The sequence below is a fragment of the Temnothorax curvispinosus genome, unplaced genomic scaffold (assembly GCF_003070985.1).
Source record: "Temnothorax curvispinosus isolate PA1 unplaced genomic scaffold, ASM307098v1 QBEX01015898.1, whole genome shotgun sequence".
Lineage (NCBI taxonomy): Eukaryota > Metazoa > Arthropoda > Insecta > Hymenoptera > Formicidae > Temnothorax > Temnothorax curvispinosus.
The window spans coordinates 110,118-129,239 of NW_020225678.1; the positions used below are offsets into that span (position 1 = coordinate 110,118).

The 19,122-nt window shown below is 27.0% G+C and overlaps 2 protein-coding genes across 3 annotated transcripts in view; one reads left to right on the forward strand and one right to left on the reverse strand.

The window, feature by feature from the left end:
- The window catches only part of LOC112466130 (neuropeptide CCHamide-1 receptor-like), a 36,398-nt gene extending 34,957 nt beyond the window's left edge, over positions 1-1,441 (reverse strand). Inside the window, exon 1 of the mRNA XM_025034032.1 lies at positions 1,137-1,441. The gene's annotated coding sequence lies outside the window, so the exon portion shown is untranslated. The remainder of the gene's footprint in view (positions 1-1,136) is intronic.
- Positions 1-19,122, forward strand: part of LOC112466115 (neuropeptide CCHamide-1 receptor-like) — a 64,009-nt gene that overhangs the window by 15,635 nt on the left and 29,252 nt on the right. The window contains exons 4-6 of one of the 2 annotated variants that reach the window (XM_025034011.1): positions 2,376-2,614; positions 2,835-2,938; positions 11,062-11,289. The gene's annotated coding sequence lies outside the window, so the exon portion shown is untranslated. Of the gene's footprint in view, positions 1-2,375; positions 2,615-2,834; positions 2,939-11,061; positions 11,290-16,850; positions 17,375-19,122 lie in introns of those variants that run through there. The other variant, XM_025034012.1, reaches the window with a different exon arrangement.

The window sequence follows — 19,122 nt, forward strand, 5'->3', positions numbered from 1 at the left end:
AAAACGTGCGGACACGTAACATAACTATGTGCTTTTAATATCCGTAAATGTAGCAGATTTTGATATAATCTTATCGCACACTTCGTTCTATCTTCAGTCTACCAACATAATGAAAATGATACATAAACTCGAAATGTCAATCAATACTTAATTTAGCTATTCATAATTAAGCAAAGTTTATTTGTCTGTTAAAATCGTAGCAATTAAGAAATATTTTACTAGCAATTAAAAACTGGAAGCTTGAAATTGACACTGTATAGATACATCATCAAATGCATTATATTAAATTGTAACGGATATTTGAAAATTTAACTCCAAATAATGACATTTCCTTATTAATTATATTTTATTATAATTTACTTAAGAGAGTAAATTAAAACAATTATACGTAACAAAGCAACAGCAGTATATATTAAAATGTATAATATTGTTTCTTACGAATACAATAGAAAAATCAAATTCTTATAAGGTATATTTCCACAAAAAGTATCATGATATTATAGATCGTACTTGTAAAAATATATACATGCATACACAAATAAAAAATTAGAAGTTAGAAAAATTTGTTAAGAATTTATAAAAATCATATAATCTGACGTAAGAAAAAAAAATCGATTTGAGCGCACTGTTCACACTATCGTTGATCTTATAAGTTTTTTTGCATTTGATACAAACATGATTAAAATTTAAGTAAAATCAAAATTTCGTTTAAGGAGCAGTTATCTTGTTTGCTCGAATATCTTATCAATAATTTAGATATTAAGAACAAAAAGTAATTTTTAAAATATATTTACTTTCCAAGTTTCTTCTTCAATCTTTCATTTTGTAAAACTAAAGCATTTTTTCGAAAGAAAACTAACTTAAGTTTTAGCGGTTATTATTAAAACACGATTTTCTTGATTATGTCTCTGCAACAATTATTCTATATTTTCTTGTTTTTAATTATTTTATTATTTTATGTCGTTGAGATTACAATTGCAAATACAATTAAGAAATTAGATTAACAAACTCGAACTAGGAATTATCACTATCATAGTATAAATTATACATACTATAAATTATACACAAAATAGAGAACGTAATCACTGTGTTAAATTTTAATAAAATATTAGTTTATAATGTTTAGTAACATATACCTGAGCAATCGAGAGATTCTTTCCAAGAAGAAGTTCCGCACTGATACTTTAATTTCAATTTTGGAGATCGGAAATTTTGTATCTATTTAAAAAGAAAGTATCTCTTCAGTAAATGTTAATCAAACACACGATAAAAGTTTCACGCCACAGAGGAAAGTATAATATGAATTTGTAAAGTATAGCAACGGGGTATCAATTCGGGATATCAGATCGGGTGCGCAGCGTAAACTGAAGGGAATCTGGAGTTCACGGAGGATCCACGTCCATTCGACGCAGTCGCAAAATACGGTGCAACCAAGCTTCCATCTTTCTCTCTTCATCTCATCATACTCTACATATTTCCCGCTTTACCAGTCTTCAGGGCGTAGAAAATCCTGCTTTCTGGGAAAAGCAATTAACAAAAAGAATCTGACGTATGCAATATAATTATTATTACTAAACTGCATGTGTCATTAGTTAGTTGATTTGTGTAATTTTGGTTAAACTATTTATCAGGATAAAACGATAAATCGAATTTACATAAGTAAGTAGCAAGCTTTACTAAAAAGCTCCTTTTTAATAGAATTGAGAAATCTTTCTCTGACTTAAGTCTGAGAAAAATTAACTTTTTCTAAAATACTTTTATTAATGTAACAAAAAATTCTTTTAGTTTTATTAATTTTAAATGCAAACATCGTAGACATATTAAGTTTTGTATAATTTACAATGATATTGTATAAAATTTTATGAATTTTATAAAAATTTTATGAATTAATTATAACATATTCTTCACATACTTCTACCCGTATAAAAGAGAGAAATAAAAATTATAATTTATATTTTATTTGTGTAAAAATATTATACTATATTAAAAATATTAATCTAGAGAGTGCATGTATGAAAAAGGATATATCACACAAGAATTATAATTTAATTTTGAAATGTCAATCTGCAATTGCAATCTGATTAATAGTTTTAGATAAAATTTGTAGATCCATTTTTGTAGTTTTTTACTGAACAATAGGAACATTATTTTTTATATACATTGATTATTTTGATTATCGTAGAGTACACATTATAAAGTATTTATAAAGTAGTTATAAAGTATTTTATTAATCAAAGTATTTTTATCCCGAATTTTTTCTTGTAAGTTTTTACGCAGATAGTTTAAATATTGCGTTTTTCGGACGGAATCAGGATTAAGTTGCTAAAAAATAATTTTTTAAATTATCAATTAATATAATTTGCATCTTGTTTCAGATGAGAATAAGTTTCACCCCCGATAATGACATTTTTGCGTTGATCCCACTTGTTGAATAATCCGTATCGTCAATGACAAATTATTCATATTAAACTCTGCAATCGTAAAGTTTTCCCTTGACTCGAGGGACATCGGCGAAGATATTCTAGAAACGCGATCAGCTGTCGCTAAACTACTGCTCTTGGCCGTTTGGCGTTTCATTTGCAAATCCACTTGGAATTCAATTAGAATTCCCATGGTAAGTGAAACAGCTAACGAATCAGTCGTACTTACATCGAGTCCTCATATGCACTTATACTTTCCCAGTATCGTCGCCAATTTTTTTTTCTTTCAGTCTCAATCTTCAAGTGTAGAATATCAAAGCACATAGTCTTCTTCGCTGCTTTATTTTGCAATCGTGCACATCAGTGTTCCATACTTGTTTTTTATCCTGATTTTTTGAACGTCCTGGTTTTCAGATTTAGTTCGAGATTTCCTTGATTGCTCGTGATTGATTATTTACACGTTGAACCATTGGAAATAGACAAGAATAGAAGCGAGAGGACGTGAAGGCAAACCATGCGTAGGTACGTTTCTTTTTTTGCGAATTGGTCTTTTTCCATTGGCTATATTTATTTTTCACGTCAGAGAGTATCCATGAGTTTTAATAAGTGAGATCGATCAATAATAGAGTTTGCGTAATTGATTGGCGTAGATTTCAATATCCATTTTCCGTCAAAAATTGAAAATAATAATTAAATGGAATATGCAGATTTAAAAATTAAAGTATTAGTTGAGTTAAAATAGTTTTATTAAAATTGGACTTGGAATCAATTCAATTGGACTTGGAATCAATTTGCTAAAACACATGCTAAGCTCTAACACGTGTCTTGGTAAATTAAATCGATTCTTCTGCACAAGAATGGTCAATGTTGTTTAACAAGTTGACGTAAACTATCTGTGTACATTGTAGTGTACTTGTATCGGAATTTTATTTTAAATATATATTGCCTTTGGTGTGTATGTATGTATTTTACAATTTGTATGTATTTATCAACTTGAACAAATATGATTATGTGTGCTCATGCACAAGAGAACTGGTAGCTTCAGACTACCATACATATTAAGCGCTTTATCATATTGTAAATTGACAATTAATTATCACAATGTTTGCAATTTTACAATTAATCAAACTTTAACATTTTGTCAAATGCACGTAGTTATATCATAAAAAATGTAAAATTATTTTTATTATTCTTTCTATTACAATAACTTGTTTGAGAAACGATAACTAAAGAGAATGCAACAACTAAAGTGTATTAGTCTAGTTTGAGTAAAAAGTAAAAGGATTTCGGTGAGTTATTTGCGGATCGTTACGGCCGTTTGGTCAGATAGAAGCGGGCATAAAACAAACAAGGCATTTTAGCTGTGGCATGGTGCCTGAGCGGCGTGTAATCGTAAGACGTTGTGTACCTATACTTTGTGATGTTCCAATAACGATATAGTCTATTAAAAGTTAATAAGAACATGCTATTCGCACAATCATCATAGTATCAATCAATGAAATAAAAAGATAGTTAACGCGGAATGATGGTTTTTATTACGCCAACTTTTACGATATAAATAAAATTCTTTCTTAATAATTGTTGTGATAGAATATTTGCAAGAAACACACAAAGAGACGGACAAATATTATTTGAGAAAATAGTTTAATGCATGTTTATTTAAATTATTTGGATAGTTCGAAAGATTTTATATAATATCTTTAAAGCAATTTGAAGAGACTTTTTTTATACAATTCATTAACATTTTATTTCAAAAATATAATATCCATTGCCCAGGAAACAAGTTATATTTTCTGAAAGAGATGTTATTTAGCGACGTTTGTGTATGCAAATGCTGGTTCTCTTAAATATGAAACAAACCATAATGTGCTATTTACCCAACTTGCGAGACCTTGCCATGAAAGCAAAACGTCGAGAAATTGAGAACGCAGTATATTAACGTGCATTAACGTACGTCTCACCTCAGATTTATCACGTGTGAAAAGTCAAAGGGCAACAAGTTTGAACAAACTTTTCCATACTTTGAGTTACGTTTACGACATATGCTCAAGTGAATAACGAGCGAATAACATCCGTTTTAAAATTAACTGAAAAATTAAATGTTATCATCGATTTACGTGTCTGCAGCATGTATAATTTGCTTTAATTCCGAATAAATCAATAATTAGAAGAGCTATTAAATTTTCGCTAATAAACGCATAACTTTAAATTCATCAAAGCCTCTGTAATTACAAAAAAAAAACACAACAGCAACAGTAGCGTTTTTCTTCTATATCATCGTGTAAACTATTAATTAACGAGTATGTATCGTAAGATTAACGTTGATTAATGTCATAAAAGAATTGTTTTATATAATAAATAACCTCTCTAAATTCTTGTGTTTCAGGAAAAGATGCAAAATACAAATAAGCTTTCTACAAAACGTTGAAAATTTATTAAAGTTTAAATTTAAATTTATCGGCGGACATAATATATGATGATTTTTTTATTACACCTAGAAAACAATATATGCGTCAATTATTCTTTAAAAATCATTTTGACGTAATTTTGTTACTTATATATATATATGTATGTATACATATAGATTAACTGGAAAATGAAGAAAAATGGAATGAGATTAAAAAGCCTTTCTTATTGGATTTGCACGCTATATACTTTATATTTTCAGCAGAGAACACTCCTCTAAATTAATTACTTCTGTTAGTTGTTTTTATGTATATAAATATTTTGTAAACTTGAGGCGGGGGGCATTTCATCAGAAAGTTAAAGAAATTATGAAATGTGGAATAATGCATATTAATCATGCATATTAAACTTTAAGCTGTAATAACAAACATTTTGTTCCCAGTATTTTTATTCTTTTTCCTTTTCATAGTATTTTCTCTTGTAAATTCTTTCCTAAGCTATTTTAACAAAGAGATTATACGGGATAAACCGTATTAAATGTGTTATTGCTTCCAATCATTTATAAAATCTGTTTTACGTAGGAAAACATGAGGTAAAATATTCACTATGTAGAAGCATGCTTCTTTATGCAACTGATCAATTTATAATTGAATTTTTAATTTATACCCTGTTTCATATTTTCTGTAAACGATTGGTCTCGGAGATTCTCGTTCCACATTCTTTAAAAAATCATATTCTTTCACTTAAATTAAAAAACTTCTGTAATTTTATAAATAAAGTTAATATTGTAATATCTTACATTAAAATTTACAGAATACAAATTAATTTCTTAATTTAATTCACTATAGTCTCATGATATAATTAGGGATTAAATATATTTTCTTACATTTATTTTTTGTAGCAAATAGTTTTCTTTGCATGTTCTATTTTTATGCTTGTGTATAATGTTTTCCAGATCTGTATTTTTCACACAATGATTAGTTTGTTTATTTACAATTACTGATGTCCTTTCCAATCAAAGTTTAAAAAATATAAAATCTTTTATGTGTTTCTTACATTTTTACGCGAGTGTATGTAGTACCTTTCACAAGTATTTAATTAGGTACCTTATGATTAGCTTGTTGTCAGTAAAAGCAAAAAAGTTACAACAATAAAGATTTTACGCAGAGATTTCTTTCTTGGAAGAACGTCCTGTTTACTTCGGCTTCTTTAGGTCTCGAGACTATATGACCTAAACTAGGAAGAACTATATATGTCCATACATGTATATAGCGGTACTCTATTATTTGCTTTAACCATGAAAACTTACACTTTAGTTTCGCTCATAGTTTAAAGTGACAAAAAGTCGGACTATTAAAATATCAATTCGTATGTGTCAGATACTGTGCCCGGCGTATAATAGCACTTTATAAAGTTCATCTCGAAAATAAATCAGTATAAAATGTATCACTTGGATCTGACAATTAGATATTACGCATCAAATCGAACGTTCTTATTTGGATAGGTATTTAATTTAAAATAGATTGGATTATTACTGTGTGTAAAATTTTTACAGACGTAATATTATAGTCTCTAAATACGCGTTGACGATGTCTTTTTCAATAAAAATTTAAAATAAAAACTAATTTCACACACTATTCGAATACTAAATATTGAAAATTTTGATTAAATAAATAGATAATTAAATAAAATAAGTCTCTTGAAAACATTTTCTAAGTATAATTTTTATCATTGCCAAAGAGTACAAAATAATTATTAATAGTCTTATGATTATTTATTGAAACGGCCATATAATTAACCTTTTAAAAGCAACTAATATATTAAAATGTTATATAACGTTGTCTTCTTGACAAAGGCACTTTTATTTTTACTTTGCACTTATTTTCACTGTAATTTTAATGGTGTTATTAACTTTTCAAATAAAAATAGCAAACAATTTGCAAGACAAATTTACGAATAGAAATGTTTTACGATTTAAATTTACGAATGTACTGTGTTTCAATTGAAAGTCATTCGATATCGACAAAGTATTTAATTTATTGATGCAATTTGTATTAACTAAATATTGAGCAATCAAACAGATGCAATCAAACAGATGCATATGTAAACCTGCGACAACAATAGCAAACAATACTTCAATTTCCATAATTGTTATCTATTCTTCAACAAAGAATTGTCTTCAGAAAAATTAGTACGAAAGATTTCTCATTTCTGATATCACAGTACCTTACAGTTAAGAAAGCAAAGTAAAAAACGAGGCTTACTAATGCAGCTTAATTCGCAATTTATTTTCATAGAACTTAAAAGTTAAGTTATGAAAGGCGTTAAATGTCTAACTGATCATCGATAAAGAGCATGCTATGTTTTTAAATGTTTCTAGTTAAAGTCAGTTATGACTCGTGATGATGTGAATGATAAAAGTAAAGTAGTGTTGATATAATGTTGAGAAGTAAAAAATTGGATAATATAATAAAATTTTTTTTTAACTATTTTTGAAAGAAATATTGTAAGGCAACTTAATGATTAACGATTTAAAATGTACGTTTTGTCTATATATATATATATATATATATAGTTTTGTTCGTAAAAGATACATCTATTGCATAAAACGTACCGTGATGCAGAGAACGCAATCATTTTGCTATCCTAGTTTTCGGAGGCTTCAAAGCGTTATAATATACGACGAAAAAGAGGTGTGGGAGAGAATAAAATGGTCACGTATCCTCGGGCATATCGAGAAACTAGTTGGACGAAGGATCGCGAAAATGGTAAAGCGTTCATGTAAATAGATACCGTTTCAACGCGCTGCGTACAATTTTATACGGTACACGGTATATACAATCATAGGATCGCGCACTTAACCTGCGATATTCAATCGGCAACCTGCAGTTTCTTTGTTTTAGTAACGATTGCTTAAATATTTCAACGCTTTACCTCTTTGAGAATTACAAATTAGTTTTCAATTATTTTCTAATTTTCTGCAATAGTATTATCGATGCTAAAAGAGTAATATATTACAGTAAACAAATCAAATGAATATTTATTCAATATTGTCAAAAATATAAAAATTATAGTATGATCTCATTAATCTTCATCAATTATTTTTGTGGATTTTCTCCATTATTCTTATTAAGATATTCTATTTTTTTGAGACTATTTAACAAGTGTAGAGCACCATAATATATATAAAAATATCTAGGCATTTCGCTTAAATCTGATGGAAATAAATTTGACAATAGATATAACTCGTTTCGTTAAAAAACACATTTTTATCCAGCCCCTTAACTCTAATTTATAACCAGGTGCAACAAATAGTTTATCGAGTTTTACGTATATAAATGCAGCCACAAGTTTACGTGCCATATTACTACGTATCACGTGCCCGAGTTTTGAAAAATTATCATTTATTGTCATTGACAATAAAATCCAAGTTAATAAAAACACGTTATGTAATCTGTATGCCAGTATATAAAATTTATTGTGTGCGCTGCATTTTATAAAATAATACAAGAAAGTAAAAGTAAGAGAATAATAGAACGCAAGAAAATAATATTTAAATAATGCAACATTTACAATGCCGAATAAAACTGAATTTACGTTAAAAGCGTAGAATGTACAATAAATTGTATCTTGCATTGAGTAAAAACATTTTGCGTAGAAAAATCTGTTCACCAGAGCTGTTCATAACTACAATTCCAAAAGGGTCATATACATGAACATACGTACAGACGCACATGAACGAAATATATGTACTAATAACAAAACTAAATAAATAACTATTTTATACTCATGCAGTTAATTAGACATATTCTCACAAAAAATAAAACAAGAGGAAAGATTTGTTAAAAAATTTGGTATTTTAATTAACTAACGAAGGAAATTAATACATTTCCAGGATATCAAACTTATTTAATGCATTCAATATAATACCTCAATTATTTATGATAATCTTTCTTTCCAAAAGCTAATTTTAAGTATTTAAAAGTTTTAAATACTTTTTTATAATAACTCTTGTGTATGGCTTTGCATTTTTTTATTGTGTAAAATAAAATATAGAAAAAACATCAAGTACATTAAAAATATTTTTATTCAATTAATTTTTAAAGCTAAGACATGTTATAAGAGTTTATCGAATTTAACACCAAGTAGATATTTTGATTTCCATGTTATCTGAAACAGATTCATTAGCTCTTTATTAGCTTATTATCTGCAAAAAGGAAAATTACGAAATAATATCGATAATTATTAAGTTCTTATATAAATACACAATAAATTTAATATCCTAAAATTACACTGGTTTCCCTTGCATGCTAGTTAATTAAAATTAGATCTCTCGCGCTTAATACATATAACAAAAAAGTATTTTTTCCGTAAAAAATAATTTTTAAACTTGTGTATGGCTTCGCATTATTTTATTGTAAAATAAAATATAAAGCTATTATATAAACACAAACAAAATACAACTGTTTTTATATTTATACATTGGGTATTACCCCAATTAAATCAACCTAATAAAATATTAGCATTTTCATAAAAAAAACTGTTTCATCAGAGTTCCAACTTAATAAAAAAACTACTTCACAATTAAGAAAAAAAAATTGTCTAATGATTTAATATTTTAATGTGTGAAGAATCTTTGATCTTTTTTAATTAAAAAATATAAATTAAAAATTAGCTTTAGCTTTTTTAATCTTGCTCAATCTATATTATACATGTATACGTCTGTAATTCTTATTCTTTTTATCATTTTTAAATTAGATTGTGTCTTGCTTTAACTTTTTCTGAAATTTTTACCACTTAAGAATATGTGTATGAAGGTGTATATGACTATTCGGATTAATCATTAATACAGGAAATCTTAGGAATAGTTAATGTTGCCACCTGTAGGATGTATCTCTGACTAAGAAGAAAACTTGAAGAATATTTAGGTTTCTATAAATTATTATTAATGAAGTTAAGTATAAATAACAAAAGAATAAATATTATTGCATTTCAACATAATAAAATATATACATAAACAAAATATATACATTAGTCAGATAATAAAATATTTTTCGAATTTTTTTGTTTACAGATATTGATATTTAATTAGACAATCTATAAAATAACATTATATCTATTAGTAATAATACGTTATTAATGTCGTTGTTAAAATAATAATAAGATATTGTTTTTAGTAACTCAAGTACTACTTTATCCGCTGTGAAAAAAGCATTGCAGCTGTAACCAAATGGGAACGATCGATAATGGCGACGCAGCCGGCTTAGAAGAGCTTGTACAAAATGCCATTCGATAAATTCAAATGTTTCTTGCTCTACTTATGGTATATACAATCTAGATCCAAAATTTTCTAGACATCATTTTTTATTACGTTTTTACCACTAAATCTTTAAGTTAAATGTATATTTACGTACTTTTTATTAAAATACCTTTGCTAAGACATTTGTGTATGATACCGTATTGTAGTGGGGTAATACGTGAGTGGGGTAAGAAACAAACGCATTCTTTATATATATATGCAGTTATAATAATAGCACAATATTAACGTAAGAGATAAAAGCGAATTCATTAAGATTAGGGAGTTTTTGCAATACCGTCTTTCAGATACAATAACCGTATCTCGAATTGTTCAGCTATATACATAGTGAATGTATCTGAACAATTCAGACACGGTTACGGTATCTGAAAGACGGTATTGCAAAAACTCATTATTATCCTTCAACATAAAACTCTCGTTTGTCTTATTAATACTATATATGTCTTAATAATACTAAATTGTATTGAATTGAAACTAACAAGCATTCGTACAAATAAAATTAAGAACATAATTATTTAGTTTTATTATAATAATTATTTTAAAATTTAATAAAATCTTTATTTAAAAACTAATTTTTATAGCAACTTTTCTATCGATTTTTTGTCAAGCTGGCTTCTTCAACAAAATACATTTTATTTTAATTTAAGCATCCAACAAGTACAATTATTTTGTAATTTATGAATAAATTTTTATTTTATCTTTACATATTACGTGTATTCGTTTATCCCGGAAATCTTTATGTGAGTCATGTCATATCTGTTTAAATGATATGATATAAATAGCTGCTTTTTAGCTTTAAAAAGCTTCAGGTATTTTTTCGATGTATAGACGTATATTAATTTCGAGTGCGAGTTCCGGCGTAGAACGATTAGCACGATGGCCTATGTGTAGCGAATCCACGTGTACATTTACTTTCAGATAAGAGCGGCCGGGGATAATGAGCGCAGTTTTATCGGAATACTTAACCGAACGTTGTATATAGTGCTTCTCCGTTTGCAGTATTACAGTGATTAAAGAGAGCATATTTTAAAAGTGAACGCATTACACATAAAATATTTTACGTAAACATGTTTGTGATACGGTAAAGGAAAGGTCGAGACAAAATGAACGCAATGTTATGCGTATAAAACTTAATTAGGACGCTAGGTAAGTTTTTTCACGATTCTTCTACCCTTGGTAAATTGAAGCTAAATATACGAATGCGGATAAATAGCACGAAAAAGGAGCAAATGAAAATATACAAATGTCAAGTTAAGGTTGAGAGACTTCCTTACTGTTTTGAAAAGAGAAAATATGTACGTAATATAAAATAAAAAATCTAGAAGAAATAAGTTCAGATTTCCTTTTAATAGCGCTGAATCAATATTTTTTCTCAATAAATGTTTTATTAGACACTGTTTTCTTTCCTGCTTTTAAATTTTTATTAACTATCTCATTAAACATGCTATGCATGGCAACCTCAGAGAATAATTCAGCTTCCGATTATATATTTATATTAGCCAATAATATTAACATATTAAGGGCCGGTTTTGTTCCAACCTATTGGTAAACTAATAGTTAAATCATATATATGTCTTTGTTTATCCTTTACATTAAACAAAGATAGACATATGATTTAACTATTAGTTAGCTTATCAATAGGTTGGAACAATCGGCCCTAAATGTGCTTATCGCACCAGGACCGGGGCTACCAAACTCAAAATGCATATCAAACTCGTAAAAAGTAACATTTGTGGTAGTTCTGTAAATATAATCAATATTAAAGTAATATTCTAAAGTAATAAATACACTAAACATGGTAATTATGCATAACTTAATTACATAATATAATATCTTATCAAGATATGGATCTAATAATGGGGAAAATTTCACTCCGGCATCGACGGAGGAACAAGCGAATTATGTAGGTCCGACATTCAACGTGTTAATTGGTTGAACTTATCCAGGCACGAGAATACCGTGAAGCAACTAGACCATAAAATTGCATTATCGAGTTATAAAGAATATCAACAAAATGTACGAAATATAGAAGTTGAGCAATTATCATCGCATAACTTTTATTGATTTTTCGTGTCTGCAATAATTTCAGAGATGACAAATAGCCTGATATTTTCATGTTTTAAAACGTAATGTTAAATAGAAATGTCAATTTTATAGCTTAATTTCAAACAGTCGGTATTTCACAAGACTTTAATCTGTCACATACATATAATCTTTCGGAAAGATTATAATCTTTCCTAGTATACATTTTCACATTTATCCAAAATGAATGATTTGTTTTTTGCAATTCTTCTTTTACATACTTAAAAATTTGAAAGAAATTGTATGTTTATTTGAGCATAAACTTTAAAATTTATTTATGTACATATTATTAATATACGAGATATATTACGCTTTTAATGGTATAAAATATATTTTTTATCTTTTAACATCACATAACTTGTTATTTCAAAGTGTCTCTTTTTATCCATCACTGTATTAGTATTTTATGTATTTAAAAGAGTTATACCTGTTCTGTCGAAACTCGCGAGAAAAACGTAGGAGTAAAGGATAACGATTCGTTACGTGTTTCTCTTAGCAACCAATTCCGCTGAGATCTCTTTATAGTGGTAATATAAGAACAGAATCAATTAATGTATAACTTTTTTATAATATAAAAACTTCTATCAATATGATATTATACCGAGGCTGTTATATTAAGAGCTATTTTTCATGTTATTGATCTATAAATAGAAAGATTCATTCAATGTATTTTAGAATCTCGACATTTATGACATTTGCTTCTCAGAAATAATATATCCGACACGATGTTGAAATTAGTTATCTCTTTTTATGAAAATATGTCATTTATGACTATTATTATATTTTATTTCAAATATTATTATGAAAGTTTTGAAAATCAGATTTTTATAAAGATAGAACCAAATTATATATATACAAAATCGTATTTATAATCATATAAATTAACTTGATGTAATTTGTATCTTTAAAAAAGTATTGGATTTTTATATAATAAACAATAATCTCTTATATTTATATTACATAATATTACAGATATAAAATTAATTGTAAAAAAGTTAATATACATTATAATAAAATATGAAAAAGCTGAAAATAGGATTAATAAAATCTGTTGGCAAATAAGTTCGTTCGGTTTTTTCCAGTCAAAACCAGTCAAAAAACCGAACGAACTTATTTGCCAACCCAATATGTGACATATAAATTACAATTAAAAATAATTAACGATATCTGCTAATAAAACGGTAATTTTTCTTGCATTAAATTATATTAATTTGCACAAGTACAATAGGAAATTCACATAGAGAACGTTCCTTTATCTTCGCAATATTGACTTAAATTTTCGAGAATAAATTTCAACATCATTAATTATAATATCTCGAAAAGCAGTTTTAATTGTCTTCTATTAGAGAAGATAATATTAGTAATTAAATCTACTTTTTCTCAATGCAGTAATATAAACAGCTAAAAGATATTAAACTTGAAAGGAAATTTTGCAGACGCATATAATAAAATTAGATGAGGATTAATTAATCAGAGTAGAGAGATAAAAAAATGTTATATTGTTATTAAAGACAAAAGAATGCTCTAGATAATAAAAATTTTTTTTTAATCTTTTGTTACTGTCGGACAATATAGTGCATGAAATTATTGTTATAACTCTTGCTGTTATATGAATAGCGCGAGAATTCATATTGCTTGTGTGTTATGTACGAACGTGTTGCATGTTTACTTAGTACACAACATTGTAATGTTGTAACCATATGCCAAATATAGACACGAGAGAAGTAGCATATTATTATAATGAAATATTTGCAATGTAATAATCACTTTACGTAGGCACGTGCGTACATACATTTTAGTTGCACATTATCTTACGTTATCGCAAAATTGTAACACACGTAAAAATACGTAGGTTAAAATTTTTAACTTTTTTACACCGCGGAGATAAATACGTGTTTGGTGTAGTAAATATACATTTAAAATAGATAAAAAATCAATAAAATTTGCTTATTTAATTGTATTGTATCGATCGCGAAATAAACTTTTCGTTTTCAAACATATTTTCTTGAATATAATCGACTTCACGTAACAACTCCAAATATTACCGCCAAGAATTAAGATAAAAATATATTATTTCACCTTGTATCATATTTATAATGGAAAAATGTCAAGACGAGATAGAAAAAATATCAAGATAGAAAAATTTTCTAACGAGGACATGTCATTATAAAAAAAGTGATGCTACAGGAATATAAATCCTTTCTTTCCAACTAATTACACACACAACAATATGATATTTATTTTTTCATGTATTAAAATGATAATTAAAATTCTGTCGCAAGAAATATATATTTTCTTAAAACATGATAATAAATTACAAAAACGAGAAAGACTCTATTTTTATATTCGACAACGTTTGGCTAATATCGTGACAATTCGACCATTGGTTTTGGTCAGATTAATCGTCAAGACTTTTTCGACCATGGGTTTTGGTCTTTTTTTTTAAATTCACCAAAACCAATGGTCAAATTGTCACGACATTAGCCAAACCTTGTCGAATATAAAAATAGAGTCTTTCTCGTTTATTTATTTATTGGAAAAACAAATACATATACTTTTCTAAAATTACAAAAAATTGCTAATTGAATCTCTCTCTTTCTCTTTTATTTCCTTTCTCAAAATTAAATTATTGTAATAAAAGAAAATTATAAATAAATAACATTTAATGTAATATCTTCATATTATTTAACACTAATTTTTTTTCACAAGCTATATTTATGTATTTTTATAAAGAAATTTGCAAAACTTTATTACAAGCGTACTGTCTTCTCTATCAGTGTATGAATATGTATGTTATTCATAGAACTACGTTATGAATGTATTAATTTTCAAGAAATTTCACTTAGGCAACTCAAGTTCCCAATAAACTTTCTATTAAATGTAATATTGAAGCATGCTTCGTTAATTAATTTGTCACATTGATCGTAAATTAATGGAAAATGTAGAACAGAATACGAAGTTTCGTAAATATATAATCATATCGGATATAAAGATAAGCAATACGTTATTATAAATTATTAGTGTTAGGACAGTCGATAGGTACTATTAGAAATCTTATATTGTAACGATAAATGACAAAAAAAGAATTAAACGGAATTTGAGATGATATAATGCATAATATTTGTGCACTTTTATAATATGACTAAATGTGATTACTATGACTAAATATAATTACCAAGAAAAATATTAGCATATTGCAGTAATACAATTAATAATTATTAATAAATTACTATAATTATATGAGCTATGGATGTCAACCTACATATTTGATTGTCTTAAAATTAATAATGAACCAAATACATTTATTGTCCTCTTATCGACGATGTGTTCTTTTATTGATTTGACTCTGTTGTCAAGCATTACAATCTTTTTATTGAACACCCTAGATGCAATATGCATTATTTGACACTTTATTGATATGCATAATAATGGCACTTTTTACTCAAAATATCATAATTGAAATGTTCACGCTTCAATCGTAGTATTAATTTGCTTTTTGTCTTGAGCTGATTAATATAAACTTGTAATGACATTAAGCTGATTCTTTATACATATAATTGAAAAGTACAAACAAAAAGGATACAAACAGTTAAGTCTACAAAACTTTTCAAGAAAGAAGAGCAGGCAACATTAAATGTTTAAAATCAAAGACCTTTAAAATAAAAATTTCTTTTGTATAATATAAAACTTATTTAATCTATATAATATTTTATCACATTTATTTGATTAGTGAAAATATATATATATTTTTTTATTAATTGTCTTTTTGTAATAAAAAAACTCTATATAAAAGTTTAAATAAAAATCATAATTATTATTAATTATATTATTTGATTTGAAAAAATGTTATAATTATTCTATTATAATAAAATTATAATAGAAGTTATCTGTAAATTTCACGTTATGTATTATAAAATAAAATAGTTTTATATACAATTCGAATTTCGTAAAATAAAGAAATCAGATAACTTCCATACTTTTTTAAATTACTTTCAATTATTTTGTAACAACGTTTGTTCTTTCTATATTAATTTTTATTTTAGCTTTGATATAGTTTCTTAAATACAAAGACAATTATTTGCTAAAAATATATCTAAAAAGTAAAAAACTTAATATGGAAAATATAAAAGTGTATATTTCTCGATATCGTCCAATTTTTTAATATTGAAATCAGTGCGCAATCGTATAATAAGGTAGATATAAGCAAGTGAAAGAGCAGGCAAGTCTAGATTGATTGTTCTTACTTCTTAGCTTTTCGAATAAAATTCCAAGTTCTAAGTTCAAGTTGTTGCGATAATAAACGATCTTTAGTTTAGTGAACTAATATTGATTCCTGTGCCGGACGCGTCGCATGATGCGCTTCAATGACTACAAAGTCATAAGTGAACAGGATATTGGTTCAGATAAAGGATTTCTCGATCTGTACTTTGCATAGAGCAAGAGAGAAAGAGAGAAAGAGGGAGAGAGAGAGAAAGAGAGAGAAGGGGGGGGAGAGAAAGAGAGAGAAGGAGTAAATCGTTGGGCAAGGGTTGATTCTGTGTCCGGGGGGTGGTGGATCGCACAGGGCAGACGATGCGTTCTTGCGCGGATGAAGCCGCGGTCGCCAGTAGCATCGCGGTGTCGAGTCGACGCGGTTGGTCTCTCCTTCCGGTCTCATTGCTCTCTCCGTGTTTGTTCTATTTTCGACTCCGATCGCGAACATCAATATCCGCAAATACGTGGTAGATAATGGATTTTTGAAGGACCAAAAGCACATTAAAATCGATATATATTTACAGTGAATTCAATCTTCAAGATTTTGCAGAGAATCAGAGATTTTGCCGCAAGAATACTTTATGTGCATTGTCGCGTTTTATTACGTGACAATATACAGATTGCTTTTACGTCAATAGTATCGACGTCTGAATTCACTGAGATTACATCGACTTTCAACACAACTGACTTTAAAGACATTTGTTTTCTTTTTTACACAGATCGAAATTTCTGTTCGCGCGCCATTGAACTTTACGACGGGATAAACTTGATTGTTAAAAGTTCATAGAGTAAACTTCGCGAAAAGTACGATGAATGTGTGATGCGATTAACAAATGTTATCTATTTCGTGTATTATAACGTGTTCATCAGCTTCAAACTTAGAACATCCATAAAGGTAAGATTAAAACGAGTGTAAAAGTTGCATGATAATGCAATACGTAAAAATGATAAAAAAATAAGATACACATCTATCTCTCAAATACAAAAAAAAAAATTTAGCTTCCCGTTTTTAATTGTCAAATTAATGTTGTTATCGCTTATTTCTTTATTTATTTATACAAATTTTTTGTATAAAAGAGAAAACAAAAACTTAATATAAATCAATATACATATTTTGTGGCTTCGCAATATATGCTTGTCGTTTTCAAAATTTCCGTGGTAGAAATTTTAGCAATATAAACATTTGCCATTAAAATGGATTTATGCACGAGTTACTCACTATTCATGTGATGATTGTTTGTACTGTATTTCCGCTATCCGTTCAATCATGGATATAAAACGATTCAATATGTTTAAATAGTAGTCCTATATGCATACACATATATATATATAGGATAGTTTATATAGGATTTCCAAACTTTTTTTTCTTTCACTTACAAATAGTTTAATAAAAGAATTGATTTTGTTAGCCAAAGTTTGATTAATCGTTGTTATGTTATACATATATGTTTAACATTAAATTAATTTAACATTAATGAATTTAATATCAAAGTCACATAATATTAAACATTTATGTAATTAATTTTCAAATATTACAATAAACCCTAAACTTGCCATTTATTTAAATACTTGAATATAAAATAAAGATTATTTTCTAATTCTACATTCTCTATTTTCTCTTTTCTCTGCGTCTCTCTCTCTCTCTCTCTCTCTCTCTTTCTCACTCACTCACTCACTCACTGCTCCCTTTTTTTCTTTTCTATTCTAATATTGAGGTTTTTAACTCGCAAATTGCATTAAAAGAAGTGCTATAACCAGATTTTTTTTTAAATACAAAATTAAAGAATTAACTTTTTGAATAAGCCGTGCAATGACACGTAAAATAAATATAAAAACTAAACTCGGTGATAAAATTTTTCTTAATAATATAATACAACAGACCGGCAAAGTCATACGTATACATCTCTTATGTACAAAGTACTCTCTTTGTTATCATCTCTTATGTAATCATATGTACAGATCCCTTTATAATGTGTTTAAGTTAATATGTAATGGCATAATTATAAAATTATTTTATGAAGTCAATAAATTCTGATATAAGTATGTAGTAGATTAGTATGAAAATTCTAATACACAGGATTTATATGAATAAATATATAGAGATATGTAATAAATATAAATATATATATAAATATAAATATATATATATCATAACAAATTAAAAAGAAATATATATATTTTGTAATTTTTTATAAATATACATATATAACGTATATTCCTAACATAAAATAACATAAAGTATTTAATTTTTGCATATTTAATTATAATTTTAAAATGTTTGTATTTGTAAAATAATGTGTATTTTAAAATTTAATTGATAATACATTAAGTATTTAAAATTGTTATTCAAATTCTTTACATTTGCATCACAGTAAAATGTGTCAATTTTCTGTTATATAAATATGTTATATAAATGTATAGTTAAAAAATGTACAGCTATACGCCCTCAAAAATTCACGTATGTCTGTGGCATTTAAATACTATCAATGTTTGATATCGACACAAAATATCAAATACGTCAAACAAAATTTACAATCGCTCGCTTTCGTAAACCATTTTATTAAATTTGTTCACAATATTTTGCAATATTTATTCATATAAATCCTGCGTATTAGAATTTTTATACTAATCTACTACGTATAT